The 20,358-nt window shown below is 37.5% G+C and overlaps 1 protein-coding gene across 1 annotated transcript in view; it reads left to right on the forward strand.

Annotated features, from left to right (window-relative positions):
• Window positions 1-8,219: 8,219 nt before the first annotated feature.
• The window catches only part of LOC126766557 (sodium/calcium exchanger 3-like), a 159,985-nt gene continuing 147,846 nt past the window's right edge, over window positions 8,220-20,358 (forward strand). The window contains exons 1-3 of the mRNA XM_050484327.1: window positions 8,220-8,510; window positions 9,009-9,611; window positions 14,476-14,868. The gene's annotated coding sequence lies outside the window, so the exon portion shown is untranslated. The remainder of the gene's footprint in view (window positions 8,511-9,008; window positions 9,612-14,475; window positions 14,869-20,358) is intronic.

Below are 20,358 nucleotides of genomic sequence, written 5' to 3' on the forward strand. Positions count from 1 at the left end.
ATTGCATTGAACACACTGTTAGCCGTACTTTAAGTAATGATTAGCAAATCTTCTTTGATAACCTTCGTTATGCATTGATACATAAATTCGTAATAGCAATTTAATTGTAGCTGAGTTTAACATAAAACTAAAAGTAAATTTATGGATAATGTTTAAATTTAATTCACAACAACATTACTAAATTTTGCACTTGTAGCATGGCTGTGCGCGCATTTTTAGCCACAACATCGCTCGCTGTAGCATACTTTTAGGCTGGGCTAGGGCTACACATAGGCACAGCGCATACATTTCGCTCTGTGTGTGTGTGTTTGCTTTTGTGTGTGTGTATGCGCATGCGTAGCTGTTGTCATGCTTAGCATCGTTTGTCGCGCACTTCTCCGTGCGATGGTGTAGTATTTTTAAATCGTATCGAATTGAATTGAATTGCAAATATGGCAAATGGCAAATGGCAATTTGTAATTTATCACTACATACAAGCGAATTCTGTTTTTTAAAGCAAATAATTATGGTTAAATAGTTTGGTATAAGCTTTCGTTTTTAGTTTTTCATTTCGTTTAATTGTATTATCGCCCTCCGCTGTAAATGTATTTGTAGATTTAATTAAAATTTAAAATTAATACAACAAGAAAAACAATAAATAAACATAAATAAATAATAAAACACACAACAAAAAACAAATTTGTGTTTTATTTGGCATACAGATGTGTTTCGGAGGGTGTCGTTAGAGTGGTCTGTAAGGTTGTTGCTTATCACAACTTAAAATGTATATACAAGGTCTGTCGCAAAAGAAACAACAAAAAATTAATATTTTTCAAAAGTTATATTTTTTTATTCAAAGTAGTTTCCTTGTGCTTCGATACAGCGTTTAGCCCGGTCAATTAGCATTTCAAATGAGTGTTTAAGGTCATTTTTCGGAATGCTCTTGAGAATATCGGTCGTCGCCTTTTGGATAGCTGAAATGTCCGGAAACCAGTGTCCTTTCATTGGCAAATGAAGTTTTCCAAATCGGTAAAAATCACAGGGTGACAGATCAGGTGAGTAGGGTGAGTGATTAATGGTTAATATGGAGTTTTTTGTCAAAAAATCAGTGACAAGCGTCGACCGATGACACGGCGCATTATCGCGCAACAGGTATTGTGGTCGAGCATGACGAATGCGTGACAAAAGACGCCTCATAACACCAAGGTAAAACACAGCATTAATCATTTGGCCAGGTGGGACGAACTCTCGGTGTACAATAGCCTCGGAATCGTAAAAACAAATCATCATTGTCTTTATTTTTGACTTCTGAAGACGACCGACTTCTGATCGTCACAGAGGTCCTCACGACCTTCTTGGAAACGCTTAAACCACTCATGCACATTACTACGAGATAGGCACTGATCACTATAAACTTTTTTCATATTTTAAATGTTTCAGTAAACATTTTCCCAAGTTTAAAACGAAATTTAATATTTGCTCTTTGCATTTTACGACCGTTGACCAAAAGCTGCTGTCACTTTTTGATCGACAACATCGATTGTAGTTATCCAATAGTCTTAAAATTTCTACGAAATGTCAACAAGAGATCAAACTTTTTATTTCATATACCCACCAATAGGTGGCGTCAACAGAAACAGTTATATTTCTGTTCTGTTTCTTTTGCGACAGACCTTATACATATATATACATATATATTATGAAGGGTGATACATTTCGAAGTTCCCTACTTTTTGAAGGAAAAAACACAGAAGCTTTAAACTAATTGGGGAATGTTTATTATCATTCGAAATAACATTCTTTGGCATATATTTTTTGATGGTTATCTCCTTCAAATATTGGTCAGGGCTATGTCTCAGATGGTCCATCCGTTGAGTTCAATTTTTTTGTAGACTTTACATATCCTCTCAGGAAAATATCTAACGGTGTGAAAACCCACGATTTTAGTGACCAATCGAAAGGCCCAAAACGTGAAATTATCTGGTCACCGAAGTGCTCTCTCAATAAATCCATTGATTGATGCGATGTGTGGGAAGTGGCGATGTCTTGTTGAAACCAAATGTCGCCGAAATCACAAACTTCAATTTCAGGAATCAAATAGTCGCTTCTTATTTCTTGATAACGGTCGCTATTGACGGTTACGTTCTCAACGGTATCATTTTTGAAGAAATATGAACCGACGATTCCACCGGCCCACAAACCACACCAAACCGTTGGTTTTTTCTAAATGAAATGACAGCTCTTGAATCTCTTCAGATCCAAATGCGGCAATTTTGCTTGTTTATATACCCATTGAGCCAGAAATGGGCTCATCACTGAAGAAAATTTGTTTTGAAAACGTCGGATCTTCTTGGAACTTTTCAAGAGCCCATTGAACGAAGCGATGTAGCTTGGGAAGGTCGAGCGGCTTCAGTTCTTCCACAAGCTGTATTTTTTACGCTTTCAATATAAGATCTCGACGTAAAATGCGGCAAGTCGTTCCATACATCAGCTCCGAGTTGCTGCGAATGGCGCCGAATCGACAATGCGCTGCTATATTTTTTTCATTGCGCGCTGGACGTGGTCTATTCGGTCGAATATTATTCAATAGCGAATAATGAGTCTCAAGATGAGCGATGGTGTGGCGAATAGTACACTCAGTAGGCCGATTATGTTGACCATAAGTTGAGCTAAGCGCATTCTATATGGAACGTGAATTTTCATAATAAAGTTGAACGATTTGTAAACGTTATGATGATATGCCTAGCTAGACTGAATTACATGACAGCTTGACACTACTCAAGCGTGTTAAAAAAGGACTATTGAAAGAAGTAACTCTACTTGGATCACCCGCTAGTTACCAATGATTTCAACTTGATAACCGATGCGGACGGTTAGATTAGATTAGGTAAAGAAACTGGTTTCTCGTGAGGCCACGAAAAATTCTACATGGACAGCTAAAATGGCCTGTTCACTGTGTTGCCCCGAACTCCGATGTACGGAACAGAAAGACCACCATATACATATACAGCCAATTCAACCTTAGTCTGGTTAAAGTTGGACAGTGAAAGGGAAAGTGTCTAGACGTTTCTGCCGCATTGTGAGTGACAATGGGACCATGTCCAGTTGGGACACTTGTCATTGCGGTCATGTGAACGTTGCTAAGAGATAGTAGTTCCATGTACCTTTTACTTTCCATTCTGAATTAGAAGGCTTACACACGCGCGAAGCCCACAAATCAGCGCCGGTGTGCACGAAGACAAAGAAAGACTTGCTCATTCCTTTCCTGATGGGATTTGGGTAAAGATACTCTTTCTTGCGAACTCATCGGCTTTACAGTTACCGACGATTCCGCTGTGACCAGGCACCCAAGCTAAAAAGCACACTGACTAAAAAGCAAACCCAAAAAGCGCACTGCGCCTCTTCCTCTGAAGTACATGTGGTCCACGGCATAGTAGTCCAAGCTATCAGGGATGTAATCGAAGTTAGAGAGGAGTTCAGAATATCCCTCTGGGACCTTTGATGTGTTCGAAGTATGTACGCAACTGTCGCAGGAATGCATTTGCCGGCTGAAGAATGGTATTAAGTACCATCGCACGTAGTGCACCAAAGATGGCAATGGGATGCAAATGAGAACACGCTCTAGCTATTTAGAAAGTGTGGCTTTACAAAACAAGTGCATACAACATAGAACAGTTGAGCTATATATCAATAGACCATATATAATGATAAACGTAATAAGATGTGTATAATATCCTTTCATTGCTTCTAAACTACGCATTGGTAAAGCCAAAGCAAAACATTTGGTGAGAGTCCCTACCGCTCCATTAGCTCCATTACAACAATATAAGGCAAGGATGAGGCCCAAGTACTTTAACTTTTTAAATGAAATCCATTAAATTTTAAAGCAACCAAACCATTATTTTTTTTTTTTCCTAAAAAACACACTTTAGTTTGTCACACAAAGATTGTTCCTTTGACGTCGATAAGTCATTTGACTAAAGAGTAAAGGAAATTAGTTTTGTGACCAACGGCAAACATTTTTGCCAAAGAATACTTGCTTCGTTCAACGAGCAATGGAAGAAGCCCTTACAAAAAGTACATTACTAATACAATTGGACATGTAGAACTCCAGCACTCTTTGAGTTAAGCGAAAGTTATGTAACCTGGGATAAAGGATTTGACGTAATAATCTAACAAAATGTTGAACAAGTACAACTAAAGACCTAAAATAAATTATATCCACCGATGTCGGGTGCTCACTACTTCAACGGTAGAAGGAGATTTTGAGTATCATCACCAAACTTTTAACTACAATTAAACAGTTATATGATAGTTTTAATATTTTATTTTACTAGTGCAACCTCTAAATGCCACTTTTAATTAGTTTATGTTTATGAGTTGTGTAATAACAGATAATTACGGCGAGGTGGGCTTCTAAAGTGTCTACCCACTCATACATACACATACATATATACATAGATATAGGCATGCATGTGCATGTCATAACGAAATTTAAAGCGTAAATAGCACAATGTCACTTAAGACATAATTATTACCTGCTAAATATTTTGTTTGATATTAATCTGCAAGTGTGCACTTCAAAAATGAAATCAAAAGCGGACGGAAAGAAACTGTAGTAAAGAAATACCCCAGTAAACAACTGTCTTATCAGCCTTTACAACTATTGAAGTGCTGTTTTACAACAACTATATCATAAAGCTGGCATTGAAGTGTGAAAACTATTGACGTAGTGATTTTTATCTGCTTTCATAAATAAATATCAGATATATCAGATTCTAGTGAATGCAGTAACTCATATATATACTTATACATATATAATACACACATACTAATAGAACCTCTGTCTGTATCAAACACTTATTTATTTTAGTTAAAACTATTTTTAATTAATAAATAACGACAAGATAAGATTTTTTGATAAATAATAGCGTAACAATAGACATATTTGAAAGGAACTTCATATTATATTTTACAAAATATACATACATATGCATATGTAAATATATAGCAACCATGACCTCATTCTTAGTTATTAGTTGAAAATATCATTCATTGATAATAATAATAAAAAAGTAAAGTTTTCAGCAGATACCCATGAAGTTTCTTTAAAACGTCTACCAGCCTGAAATAGTTAGCATTTTTGGTATTATAAGTTAAAACTAAATGAACGCGGAATTTGTAAGAAAAATCTGTTAGAGAGATGTCTTTCAGCGAAACGAAGATACAGATACATTTCTAAAATCAATGATATGTTTAGGTTAATATAAAAACTTTATCAATGAACTTTTTGCATTTCTTCTAGATAGAAATAGTAAGTATAGTAATTATAGTAATTTTAATTTTAATTTTATTTTAATTTTTAATTTAATTTAATTTATTTAATATTTTATTCTCTAAAATGTATGTCGTCACTCTCAAACTAATCCCTCTCAGCCCCAATACACATGTGTCAAGGCTTTTGCCAATCCTAGAAACAGTTGTTAAAGTCAATTTCTGGAATAGTCTACAATGCGCGTAGCGATACACCTTTAATGTCTTCAATTGACGCAAAACGGTTACCCCTAAGCAGTCGTTTGAGTTTGCTGAATAGCCAAAAGTCACATGGTGCCAAATCGGCCGAGTACGGTGGTTGCGGCAAGATATTGGTTGTAAATTTGGTGGAAAACTCACGAAGAATCAATGCAGTATGCGATGGGGCATTATCGTGGTGCAAAAACTAAGAGTTGTCGACCCATAATGCCGACTTCTTTTTACGCATAGCTTCACGCAAACGACACATAATACTCAAATAGTATTCCTTGTTGACAGTTTGGTCTTTCGGAAGGAAACCGGAGTACACCACATTTCAATAATCTAAGAAAACTGTCAACACAACCCTGACTTTTGAGCTGCTCTGATGCGTTATTTCGGCTTCGGCTCACCTTTGCCACGATATGCGGTCAATTGATCGTCCGTTTCCGGGTGGTAAGCATAGATCCAAGACTCATCGTCAGTAATAATATGCTTCATGACATCATGGTAATCGGAAATCATTGTTTAACAGACGTTAACGTGACGCTGTTTTGCGGCCTCATTATCGATACCTCCTCCAGTGTACCGTACCGTAGGGACCCCAGTTGCTTACAGCGTAATCTTGCCTATTATATCCCTGGTGCCCTGCTTGAGACATTTCTTATAGTCTTCTCGTTTTATCAGCCCCAACCTGCGAGCGTGTGTCGCCACCATGCAGTGACCAGTTAGTATTCCGATTATGCTCCTACAGTCTTTCTATCGAGTGGAGAAATTTTGTATACTTCCGATCTACTGCTTTGCACATGACTTTTAACAGATCACGCGTGAGTCATGTCAAGCTGTCATGTTATTTTTGTTCAGTATTGTTTAGCATTTCATCATGGAAAGACTTACGTGCCTGAACAATGTTTACAAATCGTTCAACTTTATTACGAAAATCCATGTTTTGTAAAAACTGTGACTCACGTGCTTCGCTCAACTTATGGTCAACATAATCGGCCATACACGAAGGCCGTGAAGAGTCCATTCGGCGCCGTTCGCAGTAAGAGATCTTAAATTGAAAGCATACGAAATACAGCTTATGCAAGAACTGAAGCCGTTAGACAGTCCCAAGCGACACCGCTTCGCTCTATGGGCACTTGGAAAGCTCCAAGAAGATCCAAGAAGATGAGGCTCATTTCCGGCTCAATGGGTATGTAAGCAACCGAAGTTGCCACATTTGGGACGAAGGTAACCTGAAGAGATCAAAATCTTTTGTTTGGTTTGGCTTGTGAGTCGGTGGAATCATCGGACTATTTGATGCCTGAAATTGAAGCTCGTGATCTCGGCAACATTTGGTTTCAACAAGACGGCGCCACTTCTCACACATCGTATCAATCAATGGATTTATGGAGAGAACACTTCGGTAAGCAGTTATTTTTTACGTTTCGGGCCGTTCGGTTGGCGACCAAGGTCGATATCACACCGTTAGACTTTTTCCTGTGGGAATATGTAAAGTCTAAAGTCTACGCGGACAATCCCGCTTCGATTCAGGCCTGGAAGCAAAACAACACCAGTGCCATTCGCTGGTTACCAGTCGAAATGCTCGAACGTGTCAACGTAAATTGAACTCAACGGATGGACCATCTGAGACGTAGCCGCGGCCAACATTTGAAAGAGATAATCTTCCAAAAATAAATGCCAATGAATGTTCTTTCGAATGATAATAAGCATTTCCTATTAAATTTGAACTTCCGTGTTTCTTGCTTTAAAAAAGTAGGCAACCTAGAAATGGATCACTCTTTATTTTTGGCAAATTCAAAATTAAATATTCAAGCTTATTTCGCTGCGAACGGTAATACTTACGTAGTAAGTTTGAGAAAATATGCCGTATTGACTATTCTTAAATGATCATAACTGACGCATTCAGTATGTAAGACTTACAATTTAGTTATGTTAATGCCTCTAAAAGTTGTTTAATGATGTTTTTAAAAGGATTGGAGTGCAAAAATCTATGAAACAGATATGCTAAAACAAAACTTATGAAAAGGTAAGAAAGCTCGGAAAATCTTCAAATTAAAGTCTCAATGAGTTCGTCATAAATTTGGTTAACAAACATTCACTGATTTTATAATTTTCTTTTTTTGTTTCAATACTTTAATTAATTTTTTAGCAATATATCCTTTAATATCCAAATATTTTTTAAATATCATTTGGTAACCCTGCTCAACTTGCATATCCTGCAGTAGAGAAGCACTGACCTAATTGAGAGCGCAACGTATAACAACCAACGGAGCGAAAGTGTGCCGAAAGAGCGAAAATTGAGCGAGAGATAATGTGGAGTAAATTGTATGAGAGTTGACACACTTCAAATGACAATTAGTAAACGGTATTTTGAAAAGCATTTTTATAGTGCTAGAGCAAGTTGCCATTCTAATATAGTTTAAGTGCGATTTTTTTATAAAATTCTTTAACTTTATTTGAGATTTATATGTTCTTAACATACACCTTCTTTCGTTCGCAGAAACAACAAAAACTTTTCCGCAATATTGTTTATACGAATCGGCGAACTACAGCCGGTATTTTTTGTTGTTATGAGTTGGCATGCGAGCGACACAAACTTCAGCGCCTTTCGGGAGAGTTCGTGCAACACAAACGTACAACTCGCCGTATCCTGCTTTCAGCTATTGGTCTCGCCTGCTAGCACTCCCCATTGTGTCAGTGGCGGCAGTCGTGCAAAGCAATTCGTACGCACAAGTTCGGTTGGGATTTTGGAAAGCGGCGTGAACTCATTTCCAAATCTGTGCTGTGCTCTGTGCCAGTGGACACAAGCAGTTACTATTACAAATATTATTAGTGCTTGCCACATTGTTGGCTAGTGGTGGAACGGCAGCTGTTACAAGCGTTTTTTTTTTGTGTTTTGAACTATTTCGAAAACGGTTGACATAAATGCGGAAATTACTATTTGATATGCAGAGTGACGACTAATTTACTACTACAACTAAAGTTATTGATATTTTGAATTTGCGTTACAAGAGGTGTTAAAATATTCAAAATTTTTCTTATATTTTTCTTAAAAAAAAATTTAAAAAAAATTGAAAAAAAAAGTTTTTGAATTTTTTGAAAAAAAAAAATTTTAATTCAAAAAATATTTTTTTTACAACAATCATTTGTATTAAGTGTAGCAATAATGAAAATAAATTTGAAAAGTCCAATTTTTTGTAATTTAAATTATATTGAAGCATATAATCGTTAATGTTATTGCGGAAAATAAATTTTTCAATGTGCATTGCAAAAATGTGTGTACTAAATTTAATAATATATTCAAATTACATATTTATGTCTGAAAATTATTACAAAAAAAAAATTTGTGCTTAATTCTCGAAATTCGTAAATAAATATATATTATTATATATACATACATATACATAACAATACAGTTAACAAAAATTAATTTCCACAAAATTAATGATGTGCCACTATCACTCCCAAGCAGCAAATATAATAACAACAAATATATGCATAAAAAATTTTAGCTGTAACGCAATCACTCCGATTTCTTACTGAAGCGCTCTACGCTTTATTTGTTGTTTCTAATCCCAACCGCTATTCGCCTGAAACGGGAAACCGAAAATGGAGCGAAGCAGTCAAAGTGCTGCTGAAAAATGAAAGTACATAAATTAAACTCAAAGTAGCCGCCCAAAAACGCAACGAACGCCCCGAAGAGGCGAACAATAAACTAACAAAAACACCAAATACAACAAATACAACAAAAACAACAAAAAAACCAAAATCACAACAACAAAAATAGCGCAACAACAAAGACAAGTGCTGGCAAAAACATAGCGCAGCTTAGTGCACACTCAAATATAGCAGTGAAGTGCAGATCTTATTTCAGCGTTGCATACATTTGGGCGGTAACGCGTGCCATCTTACTCGCTTAACGGAAAAAGTGCTGAAAAAAGTCGAAAAAAATACGCAAAATTATAAAAAAATCTACGAAGTGCAATCGCTGCAAATTTCGTACAAACGCGGAGTGTGCAGCAAAAACAAAAACAAAAAAGAAAAACGAAAACGAAAAGTGGCAGTAGAAAGAAGTGCAACGCTGCCAAAGAAGACGTGGCGTATTAGTAATGCTTGTAAGCGGGGCATGCGGCGTACTTAGCGGTGATACGCAGTGTTTGTTGTTGGCTGTTGGTGTTCGTGTATGTAAGTATGTGTGTGTGCGTGTGTTTGCGAATATGCGCTCCAGTTTTGCGCTGCAGAGCCGAGCGACCAATCGACCGACCGACGCACTGGCAGCCAGACTGACAGACCGACTGACAGCCTCGCATGCGGCGGTCGACGACATTTGAACTGTATATTTCGGCTGCCGTTGCACTTCTAACACACACACATATGCACACGCACACATACACACAAACACTTTAGCCACGCTTTGTTGTTTGTCTTCTGTTGCTGTTCGCTATTCTTTTTTGACAACTTTTCCGAATTTTATGATGGGCATTTCGTACGCTTAGATATTCCACAACAACTGCTGCTTTTGTTGTTGCAGCGGATGCTGGTTGCATTGTTGTTTTTGTTGTTGCTGTGGCTGTCGATGTTGCCTGCTCTTCTGTTTGGCTTACTTAACTTTGCGGCAAAAAAGCAGCCGCAAACGTTGCACGTTGCACGCAGCACGTTGTACTGTTAATATGTATGTGTGTGTGTGCTGTTGGCAGTGTTTGCCATGGCTGTCCGTTGGCACAGTTCCATTGCATCCCCAGAGACCGCAGGTCAGAGACACGTACACCGGTGCACACATAAATGCAAAGTGACATATCCAACAACGTTTAAAATAGTTGCATGGAAAATGATGTTGCACAGTGTGTCATTGCGCATATTAAGTAGGTTTACCTTTGCAACCCCGTAATGTATGGTAAAAATGGTGGTTAATTCCCGACTAATATTCGAGTTCTCAATATTTAAGATAATCTCTAATTCGGTTGCTAGCTTTTTGGCAAGTTCAATGGAACATTTTTTTGGAGAAAAGTGTACATATTTTAGGAATTTTGACTCAAGACCGTACTATTACCCCAAAAATTGTATTTTTATGAATATTAACATGAACCTTCGCTTATCGCTCTCAAAATGAGCTCTTAAGCCAATACAAGCATGCCAATTCTTAATGCAATTTACCAAATACTTGTTATATCTCGGCCGGTATGTACTTCTATGAGCACAGCAAAAGTTGTATTTTTCTGTTTCTGGCCATTTTTAGAGTGTCATTCGCTAGATTGTTGCACAGCCTCGTCATCATATTTATAAATCCACGTTTCGTTACCAATAATGATTCGTTTTTTGAATTTAGTGACTTCAGCTACGTTGTCAAACATCTCTTTTTCGACCATCGAGTGAAGGTGGATCGTGTTTGCAAAAGATTTAGGTCTTTGGGTAGAATTCTAGAAACATTCAAAATGAGTTGAGTCGATCCATAAGAGACTCTGAGATACTCTTTTATCTCCCTGTTGCCAACTCAATGATTTCGAAGAACTGTTTCTTCAATTTTTCTGATCTCATCGCCATTAACAGAGGTTGAGATAAACGAATTGCATGAGGCAAGTTTTCGATTACTTCGAGTTCTTCACTAATTGCGCTCGTGATAGATAACACTAACCAAATTTTTTTCCAACGTTTTAACGATTTAGTAGCCTTGGTTCCTTCAAATATGGAGTGAATATACTAAATATCAGATCGACATTATTTTTCACTTATATCTAAGTTTCACGGAAATTATTTAAATTCACTTTTTATAGAGAAATTAATAGAATGACCTTTAAATGACTTTGCCAAATAATGGACCTGAATAGAAGTGGAGCTGTTCACATAGACTTTAGATTTTGCATATCCCCACAGGAAAAATCCTAACGGTGTGATATCACACGTTCTTGGTGGCTAATCAAGCGGTCCATTATCTGTTCACCGAAGTGTTCTCTAAATAAATCCATCAATTGATGCGATGTGTGGAAAGTGGCGCCGTCTTGTTGAAACCAAATGTCGTCGAGATCACGAGCTTCAATTTCAGGCATCAAATAGTCGTTTACCATATCCCATAACAGTCGCCATTGACGGTTATGTGCCCACCGGCATCATTTTTAAAGAAATATGGAGCGATGATTCCACCAGCCCACAAACCACACAAAATCGTTGTATTTTCTAGATGAAATGAAAGCTCTTCAATCTCTTCAAATTGCTCTTCGTCCCAAATACCGCAATTTCGCTTGTTTACATAACCATTGAGCCAGATTCGGGCCACATCGCTGAACAAAATTTGGCTCGGAAACGTACATACGATCTTCTTGGAACTTTTCAAAAGCCCATAGCGCGAAGCGATGTCGCGTTCTTGCAGAAGCTGTATTTTGTACGCTTTAAATTTAAGATCTGGACATAAAATGCGACAAGCCGTTCCATACGTCAGTCTGAGTTTCTGCGAACGGCGCCGAGTCGTCTCTTCACTGTCTTCGTATACACTTTCAGTCACGGCTGGTATAATTTCTTCACTGCTTGCTGGACGTGATCTATTAGGTCGAATATTATCCAGCAGTAGGCCGATTATGTTGACCATAATTTCAGCGAAGTGCGCGAAACACATTCTTTACAGAAGGTGATTTTTACAATAAAGTTGAACGGTTTGTAAATGTCAAGCAATACTGAACCAAAATAACATGGCAGCTTAAAACGACTCACACGTGATCTGTCAAAAAAAGGCTATTGAATCACCTGTTATCTCTTCACAACTATGTAATCTTGTAGAGGACACTACAGGATACCAACCTGTAATATTCCACTTTCAGATACATTATAAAGTGGAATCGACAAAATGCAAAATATGTGCGCAAACCACATTACGTTTGCAAATGGTTAGCCTTCAACCGGTGGAGACAGAATATATTCCACGGTTTTCAATGCTTCAACTTAAGAAACATTGGGCAACTTAAGAGACGGGGATGGGAAAAAACTAACCATTTTATCAAATCCACTGCGTTGCTGGATAAGACTTAACGGGTTACCACTCGGTAGCACAAAGGGACTAACGATTGGCTCTTTTGGTCACTTGCGATCTGACCTTCCTGCGCCCTCCCATTCGTAATCACCATAAAATATGGTTTCCATACCAGTTTCGACCAACGTCAAACATTTTTTCTGAGGACAATCTCCTGTCGACAGAAACTAATAAACATCCGAGGGCAAATATGTACTGCGAAAAGCTTTTAATAAGCAACCATCAATCTCACAAAGTATGCTCAATGGTAGAGGAAGCACGACCATGTATCGAAAGAGTATAAGAATTCTCGAGGCTTTTTAGGATTATTAAACTATCGTAGAATTTCGAATACTATTTCCAATACTATTTATGGCAAGTGCCTAATAAAGAGGCATATTGTATACTAAAATATTAGGCAATGTATCTACAAAGGGCGATTATATTTCTACACCCTGCTGGTGAAATCTGTTTTTAGACTCTGAGAAAGAGTAAGCCCCTGTTTATTTATTATTTGGTCTTGTATTGAAGATATATGTTCTTCATCTGCGACTGTAAACATTATCGAAACATCGACCTTAAACCGAGTTGGTCCTATATATTTTTGGTCATTCCAAATCTACATATAAAGCGGTCGAAAAAAAACCTGTCAGCTTGTCAAGAGTGCAACGCCGAAGCGCTAACGGCTCCTGTGACATTTTTATTGACGTACCACCGTGCGATGCACTCAATTGACCGAGCGCCTGACCGAGTGGGCAACCAACCTGACTTACGTTGTTTGGCGAGCGTTCAACCGAAATAGACACATAGACAGACGGACAGACAAGATGTGCTAGCGGCAAAGTAGACAGGGATGTATACCTTTTTTCGTTGCTCACAGCTATCAGGGCAGATAGGATGGAAAGACTGCAACACAATAACAACAAAAATAGAACTTTCAACTGCAACAAAAACTCACAATCCAATATAAAATAGTTAAAGCCGAAAATAAAGCCGAAAGCGAGCATTAAACACTGGCAAAAGGGTGGTTGCTGCTTGCACAACAACAAAAAAAATATACGTAAATCCAGTAGTAATCACAACAACAAGTATTTAAGCAATACAGCAACAAGCAACAACCCAACGATTGCATAAAGCTGATAAAAATGAAGTGAGAACGGATGCAAGCGTGCAGTTCAACAGCTACAAAAATAACAACAACAAAAACAACATCTGCAACAACAACAACAAATCCCGGTAAATGCCCTACGGCAAAAGCTTGCACGGTTGTAAGCTGCCGCAGCAGCAACCAAACCAAAACATAAACACCAACAACAACAACAACACTGCGCCACCGGAAGCCTTATCGCAGATAGCGGAGTTTGTGCAGCATTTTATGCTTCACAACCATACACACTCACACACACATATGCAGAAACGCACATCTTTCGGTTTGGCTGTTTTTGCTTTTCACTTTGCCCACTTCCTTCCTGTCAGTGCTGCGGTAATTTAATAGCTAAGGTGTCAAAGGTGCCCCTTGCAGCCGTGCTGCATTGGCAACGCGCTGGCAGTGCTTTGGCGTCATTGGCACGCCCGGCGCTCCACAGCCACCATTAACCTGCTTTTAAGCGCAGCTGCCACAACCATTTGCTTTTTTGCTGTTTTTTTCTGATTTTTTTTTTTTTTTTTGCTTCTGCTGCAACCACAAACTGTCTTACGTTGAAGTCGTTGATATATTTTATGTGAGCTTTTGCGCAATTCGCCGTTTTACACTAATTTCTATATTTTCTATTTTTAATTTTATCTTTTTTTTTTTTGTTTTTATGAATTTTTTATTATTTTCTGCTGGCAAATATTTCCTTTTCTATTTTTGCCTTGTTTGTCCATTCTCTCCACCATTTTTTGTGTGCATGTAAACGACATTTACCCAAAAGTGTGTCAGCTGCAGCAACAACAACAACAACAGTTACAACAACAAAACCTAGCGAGTACTGTCCATTCAGTGTTCCGAATCGGCTGTGTGTGCCAGAAGTAGAGCAAAGTGCACAAAAGCTTTGTCAGTGGGGAGTCTGCCAACAGACTTCATAATCAGCATCATCATAACCGGTAACAAGAACAGCAGCAACAGCAACAACAAGTACAACAAGTACAACTAGTGCAACAAAAGCAACGGCAGTTGTGTTGAACGTGCTAGCCGGCTGGCCATTTAAGCATAGCCTCGCCACAACTTTAAATAACCGTTATTCGTCTTCAATTTTTTGCAGCTGCTTTAAACTCTCTCCGTCTCACACCGCTCCTCGCACTTCCTGCACTGGTCAACATCAACACGAGCCTGCAATATCCTCTAGCTCCAGCAAGCGGTTCGCCTTCGTTGCTGTCTGCCAGTCGGTTTGAGGGTGAGTCTCTCTATTTGCTCTATATCTTAAATGTTTTTATTGCTTGAAAGCGCACAAAATTATATTCCTCGCTAATTTAGCGTGAGGAAATGAGTTGAAATTTTATTTGACATTACAATTAGTGTTAATGTGAGCAAATGGAAAACCTAGGGTATTTATTTTTTATTACAGAAAAATTTCAGAATTTTAAAGACAAATTCAATAAGTTCTTAAGCCTGAAATAGTATATAGGACATTATGAAAAAAATACCCGAAAATTGTAAATAAAACGCAAAATATTTAATTACTCATCAATATTTATTCTCTCGCCATCAAAGTATTCCCCACACTTATGCCAATGATTTTTCTCATAAGCATTTTTTGGGTTTGTCCTCCAGCTCCTTCAGCCACTTTTGTTTTATCTCCTCGATCGACTGAAAATGGGTTTCACCGAGCGGCAATTTCAGTTTTGGAACAAGAAAAAATCCCTTGGAGCCAAGTCTGGTGAATACGGTGGTTGATCGATGGTATTCATTGCGTTTTTGGCTTTAAATTCGGTCACAATTGTGGCTCGGTGCGATGGTGCATTATCATCATGTAAAATCCATGAATTTTTCTTCCACAATTCCGGCCGTTTTCTACGGATGCTCTCACGCAAACGCATCAATGCGGCCAACTAGAACTCCTTATTGACCGTCTTTCCTTCTGGAACAAATTCATAATTCACCAAACCACGAATATCGAAAAAACAATGAGCATAACTTTGATTATTAAGCGGCTTTTAGTGTGTTATTCTTGGTTTCAGACGTTTCTTGTCTCGCATGTTTCATCGGCAGTTATAATATCTCTCCATAAATGTGGGATTCGAATTCAGATATGTCCAAGATCGACCTGTTTACGGTACTCTTTCCATCGCGTTCAGCCAAAAAGTATCCACCAAAAATATTCAAACGTACTCGCAAGAGATGACGAGCGAGCTTCTTGCCATCTCTCTAACACTTGCATGACGATTTTCAAGTACCATATTCTTCGCTTGAAAAGGTCGAAGGTCGAGGTCGTTCAGAACGGGGCATGTCGTCAACGATCCCTCGACCGCCTTTGAAGGCTTTGTACCACTCGTAGGCTTGTGTTTTTTATGAAACGAACACCCCAAGTCTTTTCTAAATTCCCAACGAGTCTGGACATAAAATTTGGTTAGAAATATAAATTCTTTGTTCGATATTTTTATTCATTGTAAAAATTGCAGCGCACTGCTGAGGTTTACCGACTTTAGCAACTGCTGTACACAAACTGGTCGACAAATCGTACTTGTATATTCTCAAATCTCATATTTGACATACATAGTTATGAGGAACAGTCTTACCAACTTAGCAAAATACACTTTCTGAAATATTATTTACCCGGAGAATTATTTAATTTACAATTTCCAAATACTTTTTTTTTACAATGTACAGTGCGATAAAAAAATAGGCGCATCACATGTCATATAAAGGTATTTCCTTCAAAATTATGAAATTTTTATTGCTTTAATTCGAGAGGTCTATTAATATGCCCCGTCCATCTTTACCTTTAAGAGAATAAATGGCTTCAGATTGTGTATATAGGATCAAAAGATTGGAATTTAACTTTAATTTATATACATTAGGCTCATGTCCATTGTAAATAAACTGGTTAGAACTTATCAGTGGGCTTGACAAATCCAATATATACCAAATTTTCATAATACATAAAGTCCTGGAGAAGACACCTAACAAACAGACCCACAACCATCACCCTTTTGTTGATTTCAAAGCCGCTTTCGGCAGCAACGTTTCTAAGCTGCCTGTCCCACGCCAGGGTTTAGACAAGGCAATTTCTTCTAGTGAAAAAGTTATACTTGTTAATCTGGTCCGTAGTGGCCCTGTGTACTTTAAAAGTGCAAGACTGCTATGATACGCAGATGATATTGATACCGTAAACCTTACCAATCAAGCCCTCAGAGCTGCCTCTTCCAAGCTAGAAAAAGAAGAGAAGGGGAAGACAATGTATTTGGCGGCCACAGACTAAAATTTTTCGCATCTTGGGTAGCTGAGAAGATTCCTCTTTCTTACTATTCAGCACAGAAACACGAACGATGATGGCCGCTGATGAGAAAGCACTTGGATCATTCGAAAGAACTGTTCTTCCAAAAATCATTGGAGCCATCCGGGTGAGCGATGAATATCGAAGAAGCTGCAATCATGAACTGTATCAGCTCTATGGTGATATGTTTATAGTTAAGCGCATAAAAATCCAACGAATGCGCTGGTTAGGTTATGTCGTTCGCTTAGAAGATGATGCTTCAGCAAAAAGCTCCTTCGACTCGATATCCACGGTAGGCGAACGAAATCAAAGGGCACACACATCCGCTGCCAATGCCTTCGGCATTGAAGGCATCATGGAATGCATTCTCCGGAATAGCCTTTAGAGCCGAGGTGCATGCTGCTTGGATCCCCTTTTACCGGCCTTTTCAGGCAGAGAAACAAAAAAGTCCGGGGGACCACATCTGGGCTGTAGGGCGTCTGCGGAAGCGTTGGGATGCCAGCCATGATTCAGAGTTCACAAGAAGGGCGGTGTGAGCCGGGGCGTTGTCGTGGTGCAACTTTCAATCGGCTGCGATGTCTTGTCGACCGATTGACCTTTCGTTTGAGTCTCGTGAGGACTTCCACGTTAAACTTGACGTTGACGGTTTGTCCAGGAGGAACAAATTCTTAGTGGACGATACCTTTGACGTCAAAAATAGGCAATGAGCATCGTTTTCACTTTGGATTTGCTCATTCTTCCAGTCTTCATCAGCGACCTCTTCCCGGCCCTCCAAAAAGCCTGGTGTCACCGAAACACACCACTTTTTGCTAAAGCAACATCTGGGTAAACCTGCTTGATCTGCCTCCGTCGCAGATTTACCGAGTTTCACACAGAATTTAATCGCTTACCTCATCTTATAATTGATATAATTTAATAACCCGTAAAGTTCAAAGATATAAAAGAACTTACAACATTACCATCAAATGCATCATTTAGTTATATCTTAAAATCTGTGCGAATATACTACACAACGTCTATATACTAATTGGAAAACTTGCATGTGCAGAGATTCACTTAAATAGCCATAAAATAGCATACATCTATATATTTACATATATATACTTAAATTAATAGCCATTGGTATGTTTTGTTACGCGGAGCTTAATGACCACATTTGTTGCGTCCCGTTACAATTTCCGCCAACTAATTTTCATGATTGATTTCCAAGTCTCAAAGACTTGTGAATTCCGAAGTTAAGCATATTGCATTATGACAAGCTTATCTTTATGGCATATCTCACGCGCTTTTATGATAAAGACCGCCAAAGCTAATGAGCTGCATATGTGTAAGTATGTGTGCTAATAGCAGTTTATTTACTTATACGTATGAATATGTAGCGATACCCAAGAAACATTACATCGCCGCAGCATCGCCGCTTATGGATTTTTTATATATTTAGTTTTGAGTCGCAAAGAAAACGGATAGAAGATATATTTAGCGTGAAGATTAGTGCCTAAGGACTATAGCAGCATTCCGATTTCAATTTATATATCTTTATATCTTTATACATATAAAGTACGTGTCACGTTGTTTGTCCGCGATAGACTCCTAAACTGCTGAACCGATTTTAATAAAATTTAGCGCACTGTGTCCAGTTCTAACCAACTTAGAAGATAGGATAGTAAAAACAATTCATAAATAAAAAATACAGTGAAAGCTCTATTAAATGGACGCTCTATTAAGCGGATGTCTCCATTAACCAAGCACATTGTTGATGTTTATTAAGTACAATCTATTAAGCGGACAACTCTATTAACTGCACAGAAAGGCTGGTAAGCAGACATTGAGAAAGCAGAATTTAAATTCCTTCTTTTTTCCTTTGAAATTTATTTGTACGAAGAAAATTAAATCTCAAGTACAATCCCTTGGATTCTTATACCGACAAAAACGTTATCGCTTTTATTCGTAAATAAAAATTTCACTGTATTGAATAGTTCATTATACTTTTACGAATAATAGTATAAAATATATACCACAGCAACGCGTAGACGGATCCCCTAGTATAATATATAAATTACCTGATACATTTTGTCCGTGATAAATTTCAAAACTACTCAACCGATTTTAGTAAAATTTAGCACAACAGGTTCAGTTTGATCAAACTTAAAATATAGGATGGTTTATATCACAATTATGTGTTAAAAAATAATAATAAACAAATAAATAAAATAATTATTTTCAACGAAATTTCAATTGGGAAATTCATAATTTTTTCCACTGACAAATATTTGTATCAATCACTTTCAGAATCAAATCTGAAGTACTATCCCTTGGATCCTGATACCGACAATAACGTTTTCACCTTCATTCACAAATAATTTTTTCACTGATCAAGTCTTAATCTAAATGAAAAGATCGAAATTGGAAAATATTCTTAGAAGAAAATTGTTTATGTATAACTAAGTAATGTATTGGTATGATGAGATTGTGAGGCCTGAGCTAAATAAATTTGGAACTAAAACAAGTCAACTTAGTCATGTCCAACTGTCTGTCTATATACATATACACGAATTAGTCCCCAGTTTTTTAGATATTGAACTGAAATTTTGCACACGTCCTTTTCTTCGCTGAAAGGTGTTAATCTCGATAGCATCGAAAAATTTGAAGAAACAGCGTTTGAAAATCATCGTGTTGGCATTGCAGATGTAGAAAAGTGTCTCCACGTCTCTTACGAATCGACTCAGAAAGTTTTGGTGAATACTTTGGGACTTTGCTAGAACGGCCAATATCAGACTTATTTATCTGATAAAGTATCTACACGAAATTTGGCGCAGATTAGTACACAACGAATTGTTAAAATCTCCGAACATAAACGAACGAATGATGAAACACATAGTTTTGTAGGAAATTTACTGCTCTATAAAAATGGTCCACTATGATATTTCGATTAAGTTAAGCGTTTACGAGATATTCATCGTCAAACATCAATGCATATTAGGGTGGATCAAAAAAAAAATTTTTTTTTTCGTTTGGTACTCTAAAAAATAGGTTCCTAGACACATCTAAGAAAGCCTCTCCAAAAATCTATTCATAATAATTTTTTTTTCATTGAGTTATAAAATTCATAAGAAATAAAAATTTTTCCAAAAATAGTCAAATTTCAACCGTTAATATCTTTTAAACGGTTGGGTTTACGAAAAAATCATAAGAGACCATATTTTAGAGCATTCAATTTCCTACAAAACCTAATTAACAAGATATTTTTTCAAGTAGTTGGAAACGAGATATAAATTTTTCTATCTGATAATAAGAAAAAATAGAAAACCGTTAGGCGGAGGACCTTCCCGTTACAATTAAAAACTCATATTTGGAGAGGCTTTCTTAGAGGTTTCTAGGAACCTAGTTTTGCGAGTACCAATTGAAAAAAAAATAAAATTTTTTTGAATCACCCTACTGTACATACAGGTA

This window comes from Bactrocera neohumeralis, chromosome 2 (genome assembly GCF_024586455.1).
Source record: "Bactrocera neohumeralis isolate Rockhampton chromosome 2, APGP_CSIRO_Bneo_wtdbg2-racon-allhic-juicebox.fasta_v2, whole genome shotgun sequence".
NCBI lineage: Eukaryota > Metazoa > Arthropoda > Insecta > Diptera > Tephritidae > Bactrocera > Bactrocera neohumeralis.